This window comes from Rhinopithecus roxellana, chromosome 10, assembly GCF_007565055.1.
Source record: "Rhinopithecus roxellana isolate Shanxi Qingling chromosome 10, ASM756505v1, whole genome shotgun sequence".
Lineage (NCBI taxonomy): Eukaryota > Metazoa > Chordata > Mammalia > Primates > Cercopithecidae > Rhinopithecus > Rhinopithecus roxellana.
Genome location: NC_044558.1, coordinates 1,827,250 through 1,840,560, shown reverse-complemented (window position 1 = coordinate 1,840,560; position 13,311 = coordinate 1,827,250). Strand labels below are relative to the sequence as shown.

The 13,311-nt window shown below is 35.5% G+C and overlaps 1 protein-coding gene across 1 annotated transcript in view; it reads right to left on the bottom strand.

The window, feature by feature from the left end:
- The window catches only part of CD163L1 (CD163 molecule like 1), a 91,520-nt gene that overhangs the window by 68,831 nt on the left and 9,378 nt on the right, over window positions 1–13,311 (bottom strand). The gene's annotated exons all lie outside the window — the stretch shown is intronic.

Sequence of the window (13,311 nt, the reverse complement as noted above, 5' to 3'; positions counted from 1 at the left end):
CAAACACAAGTATCAATAGCCAACTCGATCAAGCAGAAGAGAGGATATCAGAGATTGAAGATCAGCTTAATGAAATAAAGCGTGAAGACAAGATTAGAGAAAAAATATTGAAAAGGAACGAACAAAGCCTCAAAGAAATGTGGGCCTATGTGAAAAGACCAAACCTATGATTGATTAGTGTACCTGAAAGTGACGAGGAGAAAGGAACCAAGTTGGAAAACACTCTTTGGGATATTATCCAGGAGAATGTCCCCAACCTAGCAAGACAGGCTGAAATTCAAATTCAGAAAATACAGAGAACACCACAAAGATACACCTTAAGAAGAGCAACCCCAAGACACATAATTGTCAGATTCCAAAGGTTGAAACTAATGAAAAACTGTTAAGGGCAGCCAGAGAGAAAGGTCGGGTTACCCAGAAAGGGAAGCCCATCAGACTAACAGCAGATCTCTCTGCAGAAACCCTACAAGCCCAAAGAGATTGGGGGCCAATATTCAACATTCTTAAAGAAAAGAATTTTCATTGCAGAATTTCATATTCAGCAAAACTAAGTTTCATAGATGAAAGAGAAACAAAATCCTTTACAGACAAGCACCAGACCTGCCTTACAAGAGCTCCTGAAGGAAGCACTAAATATGGAAAGGAAAACCCAGTACCAGCCACTGCAAAAACAAACAAAAATATAAAGACCAATGACACTATGAAGAAACTGCATCAACTAATGTGCAAAATAACCAGCTAGCATCATGATGACAGGATCAAATTCACACATAACAATATTAACCTTAAATGTAAATAGGCTAAATGCCCCAATTAACAGACACAGGCTGGCAAATTGGATAAAGAGTCAAGACCCATTGGTGTGCTATATTCAAGAGACAAATCTCATGTGCAAAGACATACATCAGCTCAAAATAAAGGGATGGAGAAATATTTACCAAGCAAATGGAAAGCAAAAAAAAAAGCAGGGGTTGCAATCCTAGTCTCTGATAGAAAGACTTTAAACCAACAAAGATCAAAAAAGACAAACAAAGGCATTACATAATGGTAAAGAGAATAATGCAATAAGTAGAGATAGCATATATATATGAATATATATAAAAATATATAAATATATACATATGTATATATACACATACACATGTATATATAAGATCCAAATAAGCTGAATTAGAAACAAAATATGCTATATACATACATGTATATACATATATTCATACATATAGGTATATCCATATACATATGTATAGACATGTATATCCATATACATGTATGTATATACATATGTGTATACATATATGTTATGGACATGCATATATATATGTATTATACACATGTATAATACATGTGTACATGTATAATACATGCATACATAGATATACGTATATGTGTATGTATATACACGTGTGTAATACATATATGTAAACATATACATATATGCATGTATATATGTATATGTATATATACATACATGTATGGATATATGTATATGTGTATATATAATGCATGTATGTATATGTGTATGTATATATGTATATGTGTATACATATACATGTGTATAATACATATATGTATATATACATATATATGCATGTGCATGTATGTATATGTATATACATATATATTCATGTATACATATATACATGTATATATATTTATATATACATATATGTGTGTGTGTGTATATATATATACAGGTGCACCCAATACAGGAGCACCAGATTCATAAAACCAGTTCTTAGAGACCTACAAAGAGACTTAGACTTCAACACAATAATAGTGGGAGACTTTAACACCCCACTTTCAACATTAGAAAGATCAACGAGACAGAAAATTAACAAGGACATCCAAGAGTTCAACTCAGCTCTGGGCCAAGGAAATCTCATAGATATCAACAAAACTCTCCATAGCAAATCAACAGAATATACATTTTTCTCAGCACCACATAGCACTTATTCTAAAATCAATCTCATAATTGGAAGTAAAACATTCCTCAGCAAATGCAAAAGAATGGAAATCATAACAAACAGTCTCTCAGGCCACAGTGCAATCAAATTAGAACTCAGGATTAAGAAACACACTCAAAACCACACAACTACATGGAAGCTGAACAACCTGCTCCTGAATGACTACTAAGTAAATAACAACATTAAGGCAGAAATAATGCAGTTCATTGAAACCAATGAGAACCAAGAGACAATGGAGCAGAATCTCTGGGACACAACTAACACAGTGTTAAGAGGGAACTTTATAGCATTAAACGCCATCAGAAAGCAGGAATGATCTAAAATTGACACTCCAACATCACAATTAAAAGAACTGGAGAAGGAGAGCAAACACATTTAGAAGCTAGCAAAAGAGAAGAAATAACTAAGATAAGAGTAAAACTGAAAGAGATAGAGACACAAAAAACCTTCAAAAAACAATCAACCCAGGAGCTGGTTTTTTGAAAAGATTAACAAAATAGATAAACTGCTAGCCAGACTAAGGAGAAAGAAAAGAGAGAAGAATCAAATAGACACAATAAAAATGATAAAGGGGATATCGCCACTGATCCCACAGAAACACAAACTACCATCAGAGAACACTATATCCACCTCTACACAAATAAGCTAGAAAATCTAGAAGAAATGGATAAATTCCTGAACACATACATCCTCCCAAGACTAAACCAGAAAGAAGTTGAATCCCTGAATAGACCGATAACAAATTCTGAAAAAGAGACCCTAATTAATAGCTTACCAACCCAAAAAAGCCCAGGACCAGAGGATTCACAGCCAAACTCTGCTAGAGGTACAAAGAGGATTTGGTACCATTCCTTCTGAAACAATTCCAAACAACAGAAAAAGAGACACTCCTCCCTAACTCAATTTTATGAGGCCAGCATTATCCTGATTCCAAAACCTGGGAGAGACACAACCAAAAAAAGTAAATTTCAGGTCAATATCCCTGATGAACATCAACGCAAAAATCCTCAATAAAATACTGGCAAACTGAATCCAGCAGCACACAAAAAAGTTTATTCACCACGATCAAACCGGCTTCATCCCTGGGATGCCAGGCTGGTTCAACATACACAAATCAATAAATGTAATCCATTACATAAACAGAACCAATGACAGAAACCACATGAGTACCTCAAAAGATACAGAAAAGGTCTTTGATACAATTCAACACCCATTCATGGTAAACAAAACAACAACAACAAAAAAAACTCTCAATAAACTAGGTATTGATGGAAGACAGCTCAAAATAATAAGAGCTATTTATGACAAACCTATAGCCAATATACTGAATGGGCAAAAGCTGAAAGCATCCCCTTTGGAAACCAGCACAAGACAAGGATGCCCTCTCTCACCCCTCCTATTCAACATAGTACTGAAAGTTCTGGCCAGGGCAATCAGGCAAGAGAAAGAAATAAAGCGTATTCAAATAGGAAGAGAGGAAGTCAAATGGTCTTTGTTTGCAGATGACATGATTGTATATTTAGAAAACCCCATGTCTCAGCCCAAAATCTCCTTAAACTGATAAGCAACGTCAGCAAAGTCTCAGGATACAAAATCGATGTGTAAAAATCACAAGCATACCTCTACAACAATAATAGACAAGCAGAGAGCCAAATCATGAGTGAACTCCCATTCACAATTGCTGCAAAAATAATAAAATACCTAGGAATACAACTTACAAGTGACATGAAGGACCTCTTCAAGGAGAACTACGAACTGCTGCTCAAAGAAAGCAGAGAGGATACAAACAAATGGAAAAACATTCAATGCTCATGGATAAAAAGATTCAATACTGTGAAAATGGCCATACTGCCCAAAGTAATTTATAGATTCAATGCTATTCCCATCAAACTACCATTGACTTTCTTTACAGAACTAGAAAAAACTACTTTAAATTGCATATGGAACCAAAAAAGAGCCTGTATAGCCAAGACAATTCTAAGGAAAAAGAACAAAGCTGAAGGCATCATGCTACCTAACTTCAAAACTACACTACAAGGCAATAACCAAACCAGCATGGTACTGGTACCAAAACAGAAATATAGACCAATGGAACAGAAGAGAGGCCTCGGAAATAACACCACACATTTACAACCATCTGATCCTTGATAAACATGACAAAAACAAGCAATGGGTAAAGGATTCCCTGTTTAATAAATGATGCTGGGAAAACTGGCTAGCCATATGCGGAAAAACTGAAACTGGAACCCTTCCTTACACTTTATACAAAAATTAACTCAAGATGGATTAAAGACTTAAATGTAAGACCTAAAATCACAAACAATCCTAGAAGAAAACCTAGGCAATACCATTCAGGATATAGGCATGTGCGAAGGCTTTATGACTCAAAACACAAAAGCAATGGCAACAAAAGCCAAAATTGACAAATAGGATCTAATTAAACTACAGAGGTTCTGCTCTGCAAAAGAAACTATCATCAGAGTGAACAGGCAACCTACAGAATAGGAGACAATTTTTGCAATCTGTCCATCTGACAAAGCGCTAATATCCAGAATCTACAAGGAACTTAAACAAGTTTACAAGAAAAAAACAAACAACCCCATCAAAAAGTGGGTGAAGGATGCGAACAGACACTTCTCAAAAGAAGACGTTTATGCAACCAACAAGCATATGAAAAAAAGCTCATCATCACTGGTCATCAGAGAAATGCAAACCAAAACCACAGTGAGATACATCTCACACCAGTTAGAATGGTGATCATTAAAAACTCTGGAAACAACAGATGCTGGCGAGGATGTGGAGATGTAAATTAGTTCAACAATTGTGGAAGACTGTGGCGATTCCTCAAGGGTCTAGAACTAGAAATACCATTTGACCCAGCAACCCCATTACTTGGTAAATACCCAAAGATCATAAATCATTCTACTATAAAAACATATGCTCACACATGTTTACTGCAGTACTATTTACAAAAGCAAAGACTTGGAACCAACCCAAATGCCCATCAATAATAGACTGGATAAAGGAAATGTGGCATATATACACCATGGATTACTATGCAGCCATAAAAAAGAATGAGTTCATGTTCTTTGCAGGGACATGGATGAAGCTGGAAACCATCATTCTCACCAAATTAACACAAGAACAGAAAACCAAACACCACATGTTCTCACTCGTAAGTGGGAGTTGAACAATGAGAACAGATGAACACATGGAGGGGAACATCAGACATTTGGGCATGTCTGGGAATGGGGGGCAAGGGGAGGGAGAGCATTAGGACAAATACCGAAAGCATATGGGGCTTAAAACCTATATGACAGGTTGATAGGTCAGCCAACCACCATGGCACATGTATATCTATGTAACAAACCTGGATGTTCCCCACACATATCCCAGAACTTAAAGTAAAAACAAATAAATAAATAAATAGGACTTTGGGGACTTGGGGGAAAGGGTGGGAGGTGGGTAAAGGATAAAAACTATGCAGTGGATACAGTGTATACTGTTTAGGTGATGGGTGCATCAAAATCTGAGAAATCACTACTAAAGAACTTATTCATGTAACCAAACACCACCCGTTCCCCCAAAATCGGGTTGATAGGTGCAGCAAACTGCCATGGTACATGTATACCCCATGTAACAAACCTGCATGTTCTGTACATGTGTACCAGAACGTAAAGTAAACAATAAATAAATAAATAAAAAGACAGAGTGGTTGAACGGATTAAGAAAAAACATGGTCCAAATATATGCTGCTTACAAGGGACTCACTTCTTTAGTTTTAGGACACCATAGGCTGAAAATAGAGATGAAAAAACATATTTCATGTAAATTGCAACCAAAGGTAAGCCAGAGCATCTATGCTTATATCTGACAAAATAGATTTAAGTCCAAAATTGTAAAAAGAGACAAAAAAGTCCATTATATAATGATAAAGGGGTTAACTCATCAAGAGGATATAACAAGAAAAAATATATATGAGCCCCTGTCAAAGCACCTAAACATATAAAGCAAATATTAAGAGACTGAAAGGGAGAAATAGACAGTAATACATAATAGTAGGGATTTTAATACTCCATTTTCAAAAATGGACAGATAATTCAAACAGAAAATCAATATGGAAATAGTGGACTTGAACAACACTATAGACTAAAGGAACCTAACAGACAAATATGTAACATTCCATCTAAAGTAGCAGAATATAGCTTCTTTTAAAGGGTGCACATATCATGCTCCAGGACAGATCATATTTTAGGCCACAAAACAAGTCTAAACAAATTTAACAAGATTAATATAATGTCAAGTATCACGCATGGCTACAATGGTTTGAAACTGCAAATAGTAACAGAGGAGAGTTGAGAAATTCACAAATATGTGGAAATTAAATATCATACTCTTGTACAATCAATAGGTCAAAGAAGTAATTAAAAGAGAAATAAAAAAGCATCTTAAGACAAACAAAAATAGAAACAAAACATGCCAGAACTTATGAAATGAAGAAAAAGCAGTTCTAAGAGGGAAGTTCAGTGATAAACACCTATGTTAAGAAAAAAAGAAAGATCTCAAACAACCAAACTTTACAACTCGAGGAACAAGAAAAAGAAGAACAAGTTATGCTTGAAGTCAACAGAAGAAAAGAAATAATAAATGTTAGAGAATAAATCTATGAGACTATAAAAACAAAAATTTTAACAAAACTAAGAGCTTTTTAAAAAAAAAACAAAATTGACAGACTTAGCTAGACTGTGAAAAAAGAGGAAAGTCAAATAAATGAAATAAATGAAAGAGAAAACATTACAACTGACACCACAGAAACACAATCATAAAATATTACTAAAACAATTATTAAAAATGAATTGTGTAATCTAGAAGAAATAGTTACATTCCTAGAAACATACAATCTACAAAGACTGATTCAAAAATAAACAGAAAATCTGAGAAGACCAATAATAAATAAGGAGATTGAATCAGTAATCAACAATCTCCACATAAGAAAAAGCCCAGGACCTGATAATGTTACAAGTGAATTCGATCGAACATTTAAAGAAGAATCAATGCCAATAGTTCTTAAAGTCTTTCAGAAAATCAAAGAGGAGGAAATACTTACAAACTCATCTGATGAGGCCAGCATTACCCTGAGACCAAAGTCAGACAAGGACACTATAAGAAAAGGAAACTACAAATATCTTTTATAAAAACGGCTGCAAAAATCTTCAAAAAATACTAGCAACTGGCAAACCAAATTCAACCACATATTAATAGGATCACTAGCCATAATTAAGTGGGATTTATCCCTGAGATGCAACAACAGTTCAACATATAGAAAATAATAAATAGAATACATCATATTAATAGAATGAAAGATAAAAATCATATTATCATCTCAATTGATACAGAAAAAAACATTTGAAAACGTTTTCAAAGAAAACAAATTAGGTACAAAAGAAATGTACTTCAATGTAATAGACACCAGATAGAGCAAGCCCACAGCTAACATTATATTCAGTGGTGAAAGCTAAAAAGTTTTTCTCTAAGATTAGTAACAAGACAAGGATACTCAACTGTCACCACTTCCATTCAATATAGTACTGAAAGTCCTCACCAGAGCAATCAGGCAAGAGAAATAAAAGGCATTCAAATTGCAAAAGAAGAAAGAAGGTTATCTATGTTTTCAGATGACTTGACCTTATATACAGTAAACTGTAGAGACTTTAAAAAAAATGCTTGAACTAATAAATAAATTCAGCAAATTTGCAGGATAAAGAAAATATTTTTTAAAGCAGCTGCATTTCTTTTTCTTTTCTTTTTTTTTTTTTTTTTTTTTGAGACAGAGTCTTGTTCTGTCGCCCAGGCTGGAGTGCAATGGCATGATCTTGGCTCACTGCCTCCCAGGTTCAAGCAATTCTCCTGCCTCAGCCTCCCAAGTAGCTGGAATTACAGGCACGTGCCACCAGGCCTGGCTAATTTTTGTATTTTTAGTAGAGATGGGGTTTCACCATGTTGGTCAGGCTGCTCTGGAACTCCTGATCTCAAGTGATCTGCCTGCCTCGGCCTCCCAAAGTATTGGGATTACACGCGTGAGCAACAGTGCCAGGCCTAAAAAGTTGCATTTCTACATACTGATAACAAACTGCCTGGAAAAAAAATTGAGAAAACAATTCCATTTATAAGGGCATCACAAAGAATAAAATACCTGGGAGTAAATTTAACTAAGGAGGTGAAATATCTGTATTCTGAAAACAGAAGTCATTGATAAAAATCATGGAAAGATATCCCATGTTTATGGATTAAAAGAATTAATATTGTTAAAATGTTCATTCTACCTCAAAAGACCTATAGATACTGTATAGAATACTGCATGCTTAAAAGCAGCTATGAAGGTAGGTATTATGTTAAATGTTCTTACCATCAAAAAATTAATAATAAAAGGGGTGGGAAGAAACTTTGGGAAGTGATGCATATTCTTATGGCCTTGATGGTGGTGATGGTTTCATGGGTTTACAGTTTTTCTTAAACTCATCAGGTTGTGTATATTAAATATGTACAGCTTTTTACATGTCAAACAAACTCATTTAAGGGCTTTAATAAAATGCTAAAGGCAGGCCAGATAGCAGGAATTTGCCAATGTCATACTTGCGAATGTGATTCTTGTTCAGTGAACATGACAATCCATTCCCCTCATGCAGGCATCCTTCCAAGTTAGAGAGGTTTCAGACTGTCTGTATTTAATGGTGCTGGTCAATGATTAATTATAACTTACTTCCCTTGCTTCTTTTGTTCTTAGTTAAGTCTCATCAAACTTATTATACAATTATATAATAAAGTTCCTATGAAGAGTATATATTCTGAGCAATTTTCAAAAACATTCTGGCCTACTTGATAGTTATATTGCTAATTGCAAAACAATAATTTGAAGCTTTGTTTATATGTCATTGTATTATAAATTTAGTAACAGATAAATTCTGCTGAATCAGATAATGTCTGGTTGCCCTCGGCAAAACTGGGTTTCTGTAACTGAAAAATCTGTAACTGAAGCCAAACACCTTTAAATAAAACTGTAAAATCCAAGACTATTTTGATTGCCAAGATACCCCCTTTATGGTTTTAACTATCATCCAGAAACTAAAATAAGGAGTAAAATTAGAGAATTGTATTTAGCTACATAACATAGACAATTGTACTGATTAAAAAAATTTTTTTAAGTCAATAGAATCTATTTAGTGTGAAATATACATTCACTTTCAATGTTCTTTAGATGGCATGTATTCATACTGTTTGCCCAGTAGATTATTAGTTCCTTGAGGACAAAATATGTAACACATACCTTTTTCTTATTTTTCACAGAATCAGTCATTGTGTCTAGTACACAACAAGAAAAAGCCCTAGCGAAATCATCTCTTTGTCACTTATCACTTATCTCTGTAGTTCCTTTCTCCACTCGGAGTAGTATTCTCGCACTGTAAGCCAGTATTTTCATATGATTTACCAGCTTCTGGACTAAAGTCCCCTTCCTCACTTCTTCATTCTCCCATTCAGTTGTACTGTATCAAACCTAGACTTGATTTCCCTTTGTTCTCTTTTGTTTCTATGCCTATATACCACCCTCATCATTACTACTTGCTTTCAATAGCTGTAATTTTGGCGAGAATTTGATACTCTGTTTTGCACTTTGGGGGACATTTGTGGTCACTTAAACGCAGTGAAAATATAAAACTAACTTTTGCTAATTCTGCTGCTGATGTTCCTTTCACATTCAGGTAGCTGGAAGAAATAAAATAAATTATGTTTGCAGACTCAAGTAATCCAATCAAACTAGTCTATAGGTGTCAATACCAAAGTAAAAATATAAATAACAAATTATTTAATCCGAGTTTCTTCTACAAAAACCGACTTAAAAATATAATTATATATACAATATTGTGTTATGTGCCAAAATTGTTAAACATAATCAGAAGATATGTGTAGCAAAGTTTAATAAACAAGAAAAAACTATGTAAAATAAAGGGTATTATCTCAAATTTGAAATTGTAACTGGATACTTTTATCTTCCCCATTCTGTCATAAGGAGAAATGTTTTCAAACCATGTAACAATTAAAACACATTTTAGGTTAAATAATAGAATTCTTAGGGGCTATGATGACATTTATAAATCAAAATAAAATGTCCACTTCAGTAGGCATTACTGCAAATTATCAAAAATGTTTTAAGAATTTCCTTGGATTTATCTTTATAGTAAATTTGTAAACCACAAAATCATATCTGTCTTAATTCCTCTAAAATCTCCCAAGATTTTATCAATTGCAAAGTCCTCAAGCACTGCTGATATGCTGATATTAAATTTATATCTCTAATTCAGACATTTCTTCTGAGAATTTCCAGTGGGAATATCCACCTACATATTTTCCAAGTACCTCAAAAATGTTCTAACACTCTTAGCATCTTGCTTTTAAATGGTACTACTAGCTACAAGTCTGTACACATAAGAAATTTGGGAAAAATTCTTACCCTTCTTTCTTTCTCACCTCTTTTTTCACTTCTCTTGGTACTATCAAAGCTGTTGTGTAATTATAACTCTAATCCATCCACTTATCTCTATCTTAACTATTTTAGCCCTAGTCAAACCACTATCATGTCTTACCTGACCTCCTTCAGGGTCTTCTTAACTCGTTTCTCTGCATCCAAGCTTGGCTCTCAAAAGCTATTGTTCATTCAGTTAGTCCCCATGATATTATAATAATCAAATTTTATCATGGTAATTATTTGCATAAAACCCTTCAAAGAATACCCTTGGCTATTAAAATAAAGTCTAAAACTCTTGCCATAGCTCCCCAGTCTCTGAGTACAAGCCCTCAGCTTCATCAACTATCACGCAACCTTCCTCATTAAGTTACAGCTACTCCAGTGTTTTCTCTACCCTTGGAGGCCACCAAGTCCTTTCTTACTTCAGGAGAATTGGGTTTGTCCCTTTGAAATACTGTTTGTTGAAAAACCGCTTTTAAGACCTCAGATTTCAGTAACCCAATTCTAAAGACTTACATTAAGTAAGTCATCCTATTAAATAATCTGATACTAATTTGTATCTTTATTTCAAAACATTTATTGGAGTTTACAAACCTGTAGATGTTCATAGAAGAAAAAATAGAAGAAATTAGAAGATTTTACAGAAAGTTCTAAGTACTCTTCCTGACTTTGAACTACTCCAAGACTTTAAGTTCTTTCAGATTATTATTCACTTTTTGTAAGAACTCTGTCATCCAGTAGGAGACAGATCACTTAGAAATTAAAGAATATTGTATCTTCCTGAAATTCCAAACATAAAAAAATGATAGGGAGGAACTGGATTTTAAGAATAGGAACAAAGACATCATATTTTCTATGCCTCTTCCACCTTCCCGAGTTTCTAATAAATTAACCAGTTAAAACATAAACATGTATAGATCACAAAAAATTGCTGAAAACTATGCTAATTGTTAGGAATAAATAAGTTTAAAATAATTCCCATCCCTCTGGTATTAGCATATTTGAGAGAAGGCAAGAAATTAAATAACTAAAATGTTATCAACACAAGAAGAATTAGGACAGAGTGCCATCACAGCATATGAATAGGATATGTTTATATTTGAGAAAGTCTTCCCTGAGGAAGTGTTCTTTAAGATGACGTTAATGGGCCGGGCGCCGTGGCTCACGCCTGTAATCCCAGCACTTTGGGAGGCCGAGGCGGGCGGATCACGAGGTCAGGAGATCCAGACCATCCTGGCGAACATGGTGAAACCCCGTCTCTACTAAAAACACAAAAAAATTAGCCGGGCGTGGTGGCGGGCGCCTGTAGCCCCAGCTACTGGGGAGGCTGAGGCAGGAGAATGGCGTGAACCCGGGAGGTGGAGCTTGCAGTGAGCCGAGATCACGCCACTGCACTCCAGCCTGGGCGACAGAGTGAGACTCCGTCTCAAAAAAAAAAAAAAAAAAAAAAAAGATGACGTTAATGGATAACCAAATTTAGCTAAGAGAAATGAAGGAGAAAGAGTTTTTTTCTACCTAGAGGAAAAGAATGTCTCAATGTTCTGAGGTGGGACGGAAAATATCATGGACATGAAAGAACGCAGCAGAGATCAAGCAGAAAAGAGGAGAGAGTAGCAACATCTTGCAGATAATAAGAAATTTCCTGTATTACTTTAAGGTCAAATAAATGTGCTTCAAAAAACATCACTTCCGCTGCAGTGTGGAGAATAGATTTGAAGGTGTTTGTAATGACTGCAGAGAGGCCACTGGGGAGAGGTCGTTGCTTTCCATAGTCACTTCTTAGAGGTGGTGAGTGATTGTTGCTTGGTTTATATTGATAGCAATGAAAATGGTGTAAAGAAGCCACATTCTTCAGCCGGGTGTGGTGGCTCATGGTTGTAATCCTAGCACTTTGGGAGGCTGAGGCGGGCAGATCATAAGGTCAGGAGATCAAGACCAGCCTGGCCAATATGGTGAAACACCGCCTCTACTAAAAATACTTTAGCTGGGCATGGTGGCAGGTGCCTGTAGTCCCAGATACTCAGGAGGCTGAGACAGGAGAATAGCTGGAACCCAGGAGGCGGAGGTTGCAGTTAGCAGAGATTGCGCCACTGCACTCTAGCCTGGGCAACAGCCTGGGCGACAGAATGAGACTCTGTCCCCCCAAAAAAGAAGCCACATTTTAAAATATTTAAATAGTATAATCATTTCCATCTGGTCATGTAATGAATATAGTGTGCTAACAGAGAAATGAAGGACTTAAAAGTGATCCCCTAGTTGAACAACAAGAACACATAGACACAGGGCGGGGAACATCACACACCGGGGCCCGTGCGGGGAGTGGGGGGCTGGGGGAAGGATAGCATTAGGAGAAATACCTAATGCAAATGACGAGTTGATGGGTGCAGCAAACCAATATGGCACATGTATACCTATGTAACAAACCTGCACGTTGTGCACATGTACCCAGAACTTAAAGTATAAAAAAAAAAAAGTGTTCCCTTAGATTTCTGACTTGAACAATCAAGTGGGAAGTAATACTATTTACTGAGCTTAGGAAGATTTGATGATGAGTAAACAAGGATAATAAGCTTACTTTTGGAAACGTTAAGGGTTCAAGTACATTTTGGACCCTTCGTAGGCACACGGATATATGTATCTAGAGCTCTTAGGAGGTGTCTGGTGTGGAATTTTTGTTAAGCTAAGAAAGTAAATTGCCAAGGGAAAGAGTGTAGTGTGAGATTAGGGACTTAGTCCTGATGAAATCTAAGTTTTGGTAGCTGGAAAGAATTAGTAAAGTGGGGAAACTAGACTAAGAATGAGTGACATCAGAGTAAGAAGGGG